The sequence below is a fragment of the Lygodium microphyllum genome, chromosome 30 (assembly GCF_053477565.2).
Source record: "Lygodium microphyllum isolate KBCC chromosome 30, Lygodium_microphyllum_v1.1.10, whole genome shotgun sequence".
Lineage (NCBI taxonomy): Eukaryota > Viridiplantae > Streptophyta > Polypodiopsida > Schizaeales > Lygodiaceae > Lygodium > Lygodium microphyllum.
This window is the reverse complement of record NC_141164.1, coordinates 102,335,490-102,344,007: the sequence shown is the minus strand read 5'-3', so window position 1 is coordinate 102,344,007 and position 8,518 is coordinate 102,335,490. Positions and strand designations below refer to the sequence as shown.

The 8,518-nt window shown below is 44.6% G+C and overlaps 1 pseudogene; it reads right to left on the bottom strand.

Moving 5' to 3' along the window:
- Positions 1–3,563: 3,563 nt before the first annotated feature.
- LOC148010198 (eukaryotic initiation factor 4A-III homolog) lies at positions 3,564–7,535 on the bottom strand (annotated as a pseudogene).
- Between the last annotated feature and the right edge of the window lie 983 nt (positions 7,536–8,518).

The following is an 8,518-nucleotide window of genomic DNA, read 5'->3' as shown; positions in this document are numbered from 1 at the left end:
AAAATCATCATTTCCAATCTTCAATTCTGCAAGAGTTTCAGCTATAAACTTATGTCCAATATTTGCAGGGTCTCTCAACATAGACTGCTTCATAGCTTTTTCAATCTGTTCATCACTATCAGAAGGAAGCGGGCCTGCAACCGGCTTAACCTTCTTATCAACTGTTTTATATTTTGTGTCAACCTTGGCATCATTCAAGCACTCTTTTCTTTGCTGCAATTTCTGCAAATTTTCAGCAACTTTCAACTCTGTTGGCTGAAAAATTTCAGCCTTTCGCTCTATGGACTGCATGGGTGCAGCCTGAAACTCTGTATGCAGAAATTTTTCTGCATTCAACTCTGTTGGCTGAATGGATTCAGCCCTCGGCTCTATGGACTGCATAGGTGCATCCTGAAACTCTGTATGCAGAAATTTTTCTGCATTCAACTCTGTTGGCTGAATGGATTCAGCCCTCTGCAATTCTGTTAGCTGATCAAGATCAGCCATAAATTCAGTTTGCTGAGTTTTCTCAGCCTCTAACTCTGTTTGTAGCATAAAACCAGAAATTTCCTGAAACATATCCAAGGTTTGCACAGGTATGATCTTTGAACCCTTACATATATCAGTTTTCAGCATTGCTCCCATCTCAAACAATGTATCTGCATAAGACATCCCTTCATACAATCCATCTACATGCTCTTCTGCTTGCAAAATACCTGCATTCTTCAACTCTTTCTCCTTACAACCAATGTACTGCCTGGCAGCTCTAGGCAAATCTGAAATTTTCTGATAACTCACTAAACTATCTGAAGAAAAACCAACAAAATTATTGGAGAAAGACTGGCTGCCAGGAGGCGAGATCTCCTCTTTTCTCCGCTCCGTACCACTGGCGTCTCGCAAGACAGCGGTACCTAATGAAAATCCAACTCCTTTGCAGGTAGTGGTGCCTCACGCAAGGAGTCCCTGTTTCTCGGATGATTTACCCCAACAGTCATAAACTGAACAGCTCGCGTACCATCTTTACTGCGTATCCGTGCATAAGCTGACCCGTCATCCATCACTTTCGTTTCCATTCTTGCTTCTGTAATGAAAGGCTGTCCAAGAATAATCGGATAAGAGCAAGAATCCTGAACAAAGCAATGATAATCCTCTTCAACATTACCAATATAAATTCTGATACTCGGACAAGCAGCATACATATCACCAGAAGTATTATTGGCGGCTCTCATGCGCCAGCCATGCTCTGTATCCATAGGCCACTTGCCACTCTCATAAACACCTCGAGCAATAAGATTAATCTCTGAACCATGATCAACTAAAGTGACCAATGGAATTTGCTTCTCTCCAATCCTTACCACTGTCTCAGTGGTTGCTCTAGCCCAATGACTTCGTGAAAAATGGCTGCGAGGAATGAGGATAGGGGTATCATCATCTTCATACTGCATAGGCTGTACTATTTTCTCCAATTGCGGATTAATAGAAGCATTCTCAACCATCACTGCATCATCATGCTCTTCCCCAAGAGCTCCATGCCACAATCCCTGTAAAGCAGGTCCTTCCATCGCATGTCATTTCCTCCGTAAAAGATCCTGTATCTGATCCTGTATTTCTCTTCTAGCAATCCCAAGAGCTTCTCCAACAGTAAAAGTAACTTCACTATTCAAAATTCTTTCATGAAAAATCTTACTCATATCCGTTTGCATATCAAGGTCTGACAAGAGCTTGAATCCTGGCTCTTTTCTTGGTTGCCTCTTTTCTTTCTGCTTGTCTCCCATTGGTTGTTCAGGACCTGATTGAGTTGGAGAACTTGACATAGGTGGAGCTGTAACAGGTGGTGAAACAAAGTCACCCCCTCTAGTCTTTTTGGAGGTGCTGGGACCCTCCTCATCTCTTCTTCTCTTTTCCTCAACCATGGCATCTAAACCCTGGGTTTTAGCCATATAAGCAAAAATAGAATACCTGTCAACAGGAGAATCCCATCCTGTTTCTCCTCGGATGTTGGAGCCCACACAAGTCATAGTAGATGCTTGAGCTTTCCCTCTTCTCGCTATCTCCAAGGCAGAGGACCATAAAGCAGAGTCTCCATCAGATTTCTGCTCAAGCTGGACTCCAAAAGCTAAAGCATCTCCTCTAACACTCACATAAGCTGATCGCGCAGCCATATCATCAACAAGCTTCTTCATACCTCCCTTACCGAAGTTCGTGTCAAGAGGAGCGCCAGTCTCTGTCAGCCATATCTTCCCATCTTGTCCCCAGAACACTACATTCTTCTTACGTGCTTCCTGAAAAGCATCACAATCTCTGCAGTGTTGGTGCTTTGTACTATCACACCAAATACATCGTCGCCCTTTTCTTTGACCAGCTAGAAAAGCAGTCGCTGGAGCAGGTGCTACAGCAGGTACTGACATAAGTTGCTCCTTTAACTTACCAACTTTAGCTTTGACTGCTTCAATCATCAAATCCGCCAAGCCTTTAATAACATCATCTACAGATAAGGGCACTAGAGCAGCAGGAACTGGTGGATTCACAGCAGGAGGAGTAGGCTTAGGCAAATAAGTTGCAGCAGGGGTAGAAGAAGAAGTCTCCAAGGATTTTTCAGGAACTGATCCTGTATTATGATGCAATCTTACTCTCCTGCGCTGCTTCTTAACAAGAGCATTCACAGCATCAATGACATGTCTCCACTCAGTCTTTAAACCTGAATCAGTAGCTTGATCTTCCAAAAGATCATCCAACTTTTCCTATAAATCAGGATCTGCAGCTTGTAAAAATAACTCCACTTTCTGCATCTCCAAAGCTTGCTGTTCAGTCCCATCCAACTGATCATAACGGCTTTCAAACTCTCGCAGAAGAGCGGTAACAGAAAGTCCCTTATTAGGCATAGAAACCCATGCTAAAAAATTCCTGTGATTCATAAGACCTGTATCCTCCAGGAAATATTCATCTTTTAATGCCTTTTTAAATTCAGCCCAACCTGCATGTGCTTCTTGAATTTCTGCAATTCGACCTTCAAGAGCGTGCACCACGATCCGCAAGAAGTAGCGGCTCCAAACATCTTGAGAAACCCCAAAAAACTTCATCTTTTCTTCATACAAATGCAGGTAAGTTGACACTTGCTGGCCATTAAACTACTTCATCTCCTGTTGGACAGCTTTCAAGGCATCCATAGCATCACTGTCTCGTTTTGCATGAGCTTGCTGCTGCATATACATGGTAAATGATTGAAACAGGTTCTTCATGACATTATCATCTGTCATCTCTTCTTGCAAGTCTCCCATCTTGCTGGAAAAAAAATGACGCAGCACTTTCACGTCGGGTTCACCAGAAATGTCGTAGAGTTCACGCAAAGGCTGCAGAACACGGGGTTCAAGATACAGCAAGAAATGAGGCAAGAAGTTCAAATTCAGAATAATTTGAAATTTCTCATAAACTGTTCACATTCAAGTTTTTGAAGACAGTTATGACTTTAGTACGTAGGAGATTTGAAGAGTTCTGCTGGAAGAATTCTACTGACAGAAATCCCTATGAACAAATTTTCAGAAATCCTTTCAATGCCAATACAATGAAGTTCTGTGGATAGCCTGCTAATTCCTCCTCATCTCCTCCTCGATGTTGACATCTTGCAAAATTGTTTCTTCACACTCATCAAGTTCCAACTCTGTCATTTCAGGTTCAGGCCTAGAAGGTAAGATTCCCTCCAATGCACAGCACTGTTCTGGGGTAAGAGAACCAGATTCAGGAAAATCTACAGAGAAATGAATGTAAAGCTTTCCCTTCATGAAAGGTCTCTGATCCTTTCATCATTGATAGCCTTAAATTGAGCTGGTTTTACAATCTTCCCAGGGAATGACTTAATAAGCAGATGTCGAGAGTCAAGATGACTCAAAACAAATTGAAAGCCACAAAGAATTGTTTAATGCCCTCAAGTGTCAACTCATCACGCTTCACAAGAATGCGCACAGGATCCGTCATGAATTTGTTTGTCATTTCCAAAATTTCATGAGGCAAAGTTGCCGATATGAGCTGCAAGCTCTCTGGTTGGGAATAGTATCAATGCCTGAACCTCTCTGTTAGTGATATCTATGAGCTGACAAACGACAAGGGCAATCATCGAGGTCTTGCCGGTCCCGGACTGTGCCTACGCAATGACATCGCGATTCTGGATGATGGGCCGGATGGCACGCTGCTGGATGGCGGACGGCTTCAGCTAGCTCTTCACAATGAGCTTCAATAAGATCGAAGGCAGGATCAGGGCACTGCTGGTCGTCGTCTTGATGTTATCAGTTCTGTAGGACCATGCACTTACAAAAGACGACTGTGCAATTCACCCAGCAAGTTCATCCGAATTTGCAACAGTTGTTGCAGAGAGGCATATAAGTTGAATTTCCTTTGAGCAATAAATAACAGTCTCCTCCTAAATAGTTCCACGCGAAATGTCACTGAGATAGTGAACTTCGTCGAGCACAACGGCGACCACATTCTGCAATCGACTCCCATCCTCTTGAATTCCAACATTGTCTTACGTCTTCTGCTCACTTCCGATCCATAGCAAACAGTCAATGCCTCTCCAACATATGTTGCACGGTAGATTCCCCTTTGTATTCTGCACAAGCGGCTACTCCCCAAATCCCCGTAATTCGATGCACATCCAGCTGAAGGTTTAATACCTTTCCTTCATACGAAACGTGTTAAAATTCAGAGCTTAAATCAGGCCTCCATCAAAGATTAGCTGAGAACGTATTGTCGTTTACTGCTGCATCAAACTGCGGATTCGATTCTCCCTCTCCACTCGACATTCGAATCATCCGATGCCTCAACAGATCCAGAGACAGGCGTTGCAACTGGATTAATGTTTTTTCTGTCCTGAATAACAAAAAGTTCCTTTGTCTACTCAATGGATTTACTATTTTACGCCCATGTCTGCCTCTCCAATGAGGAACATGAATAGCCCTCCTTTTGTCGCCACTCCACGAAGGATTAAAAAAAACTGTTTTTTCAAAATAAAGCGGCAGACTCCATATTTTCTGAACACTTTCCCCTTTTTTTTTTCCCTCCACAAGCAAAAATCCACCAAACTTTTAGTCATATAAAAGTGACGGCCCTCAGGAAAAGCTTCTTCCCTCTAATATCAGCATGTCTTCTTTTTCTCTTTCAACAAGTGCTGTTTTTACATTCCCTTCCCCCTCAAATAGTAGGCATGAGTCATTGTTCGCATGCTGACAAAAGAACTTGGGTCTGGGAACACACCCTCATTTTGCATCTGCTCAAAAACAGTCCAACATATTTCCAATCTGCTCATGTAAAGCATAACCTATGATAAGGGCATTCCAAGAGTCTACATCTCGACAAGGGAACCCGTTCAGCACTCCTTGAGCTTTTCCCATTGCACATGATATTTCTGAATTTACACCTTTGTCTTCATAGCTTAAATGTCAGCTTCTATAAAGCTTCCTTTGATTCCACGGTATCTTGCACTTTTCTTCGAGTTCATCATTAAAATTATCAGCTTGATAATGTCCTTTGGCATCAGTTTTCATACTTTTCTAACACACACACATCATGCATCCAAACAAAATCATACACATGCACTAAGGGAATATGTACATTGGATGCAGATTATCGAAATGCATCACACAAACAATGAATCACACGCAGAAAATAACACAAATGCACAACAAAAGAAATGGAGATGTATACGACTCGGATGCGCAGTAGCACGACAACGTGCGTGATATATGTGAGAACATCTGTGAGGAAGTCATCAGAGTCGACACGGCTAGCAATATGGAGCTCTTTCTCGGTCAACAAGCGATCGAGGTAGGGGTGTCCTTTGAGGTGTTCTTCCATGGGTTGTCCTCGAAGAGTGGTTAACACTCTATACGAGGTGGGCACGACATACGTGGGATCATACTCTGCTGTTCTGATGGCGCGGCGTTGCTCAGTGTTGGTCATTATGCGACATCCTTCAACTTCCCATTGCAACCTAAGAGCGTACCATTGCCTCAAGAAAGGTGATCCAGTATCAGCGAGGTATGATAACTCCGTGATTTCTTGGTCAGTGATAGCAGAAGTGGTTCGTAGATTGTATGACGTGATATTGCGCTGTTTGATGGCTTGCTCCTTGGAGATTTTGCTGTTAATCAACTAAGCAGTGGAGCGAGAAGCTTTTGCGAATGCAAATTCAAAGGTTTTCCAAGAGCAAGGCATATTTTGCACTTCAGTTGCAAAGGGTTCTTCTAATAGACCTAGGTCCAAGCGCTCATAGCTTAGCGCGAGTGATACGAAAGTGTCATCCAGTCATTTAATACAATCCACCACGTCATCCCCGATGTCCTCAGTGAGGTCAGCAGCTAGCGCTAGAAAGGATTTTCGTTCATAGGAGGGCGTAAGGCCGACAGGTGGTCGAGGTTTGACAGAACAAGAGCTTTTGACAACGAAGATGGGTGGTTGGGAGGGTTTGTGAGTTTGTGGTTGGGCCACTTGGATGTTAAGTGGATTAGGAGCAGCCACGATGGACGGGCTGCTACATTTAGGTTGGAGTTGGGGAGGCGGATTGACTTCGGCGGGTGATGATTTTTGTGACAAAGTGTGCGGTTCAGGCCGATAGGCTTGTGGGACTCTCTTGGGCCTAGGCGTGGATGAGGTGGATGGTTGTGGTTCAGGAGAGCACTGTGGCTTGTGGTTTTCAGGGTTTATGGAACGCAGTTCGATCAAGCTTGAGGGTGGTGTATGAATGGTGCCTTTGGCCCTGTGGGCCTTAGGGATCCACAGCCAGGTATTTTCCTCGTAATAGCCTTGCGCACGTAAGAGGGCTTTAGGGACCCATCTTTGCTTGTTCATGCGGCACTTTCTGTGACTGCGTCTTGGCCTCCTAGGGTTAGAGTTTTTGGTCCTACGAGGATGGGAGTGTCAACTCCTAGGCGGCAGTTACAGTTGTTTGGGCTTCTATTGAAATCTAGGTTGTTGAGCCTCACGTTTTGCTATTGTGGGTTGTGATTCTTGAATGCTGGGAGGTGGCGGCTGCGCACTACCCCCCTTCTTAGATTTGGTCATGGAGAATTCTATCGGTGGCTTTGCGGACGGTGATGAAGTCGCGCAGCCCTTACTGAAAGCTGTGACAATGCGAACGTTGCCTATTGCGAGGTGGATGCGCTACGACTCATAATCAACATTGCAGTGAGTTTACTTTTTGAAGGTGCGCCCTAGTAGTGACTCCGTGCCTGCGTCTTTAGCATTTGGCAACACGTAAAAAATCATTGAGACAATCTCAGACTCGATAGAAATGGCTACTTTGCACTTGCCGAGGAGTGCATAGGAATGGGCCCCATATGGGCTTAATTTAGCATTCATGACTGAAGTGGTGGTCTACCAAGTTTGGTCCACTGATCATGAGTTAGGACATTGAAGTCTGCTCCCTCATCGATCAGAGCGTTGAAAGCGCAGGTTTGTTTTGCAGTGACCATTATATGGAGGTATGCGGGCTCTACCGCTTCCTCATCCTCGTCATCAATATCAGTAATTATGGCCACTTGTACCTTGACAGGCGGTTCTAACATCGGGGGCTCGTGCAAAGGATGGGTGGGAGGGTAGTACTTCTTGAGACGACTGCCACCATTGAAGAAGCCTATTCTCTCACCATCTAAGGTTTCGAGTTCGACATTGCTTGTGCGGCTGATCGCACGAACTTTGAAGGGGCCAAGGCCTCGAAATTTCATTTTCTGTTTATGTCCCTTAACGGAGTAGAGAAGCACTAAGTCACCCTGTTCAAAGTCGCGCTGCTTGACATGCTTGTCAAACCAACTCTTGCGACGAGCCTTCTCACATATAAGTGCATGGGTGGCTAGAAGACAGGTCTCTAATAGGCGTTCAAGCTCGACCAGGCGTTGCGTCCATGCCTCCTTCCCTTCCCATTGTTCTTGAAGGGCTATTCTCACGCTAGGAACAAAGAATTCTAAGGGTAGGATTGCTTCTGCTCCATAAGTCATCCTGAACGGGGTTTGATCGACAGCCGTTTTATAAGCTGTACGGTAAGCCCACAAAGCTGCCATAAGCTTGTTGTCCCAGTCGCGCTGCATGAGGCTGAGACTACTTTGGTCACGACATTGACGAGAATCTTATTCGTGGATTCTGCCTGACCGTTCACTTGAGGGTAGTATGGCGATGATTTGTGATGGATAATGAGAAAGGTGGATAGGAGATGCGCTATCACTTCGTTGATGAAGTGCGTGCCCTGGTCACTGACCAGTTCGATGGGGCAGCCGAATCACACGATCACTTGCTTCCATAAGAAATTGGCAGTCGTCATAGGTCATTTTTTACGTGTAGCTCTTGCCTCTGCCCATTTCGTGAGGTAATCCGTGGCCACAATGATGTACTTGGCTTGTGAGTACTGCGTCGCAGGACTGATGGGTCCTATGAAGTTGATTCCCCATTTCTTGAAGGGTCGTCGAGCAATAATTGGGGTCAACTCCATCTGATCCTTGTGAATCGGGACTTTTGTCCGTTGGTACTCGTCACAATGCTTGAAGAATTGCGTGGC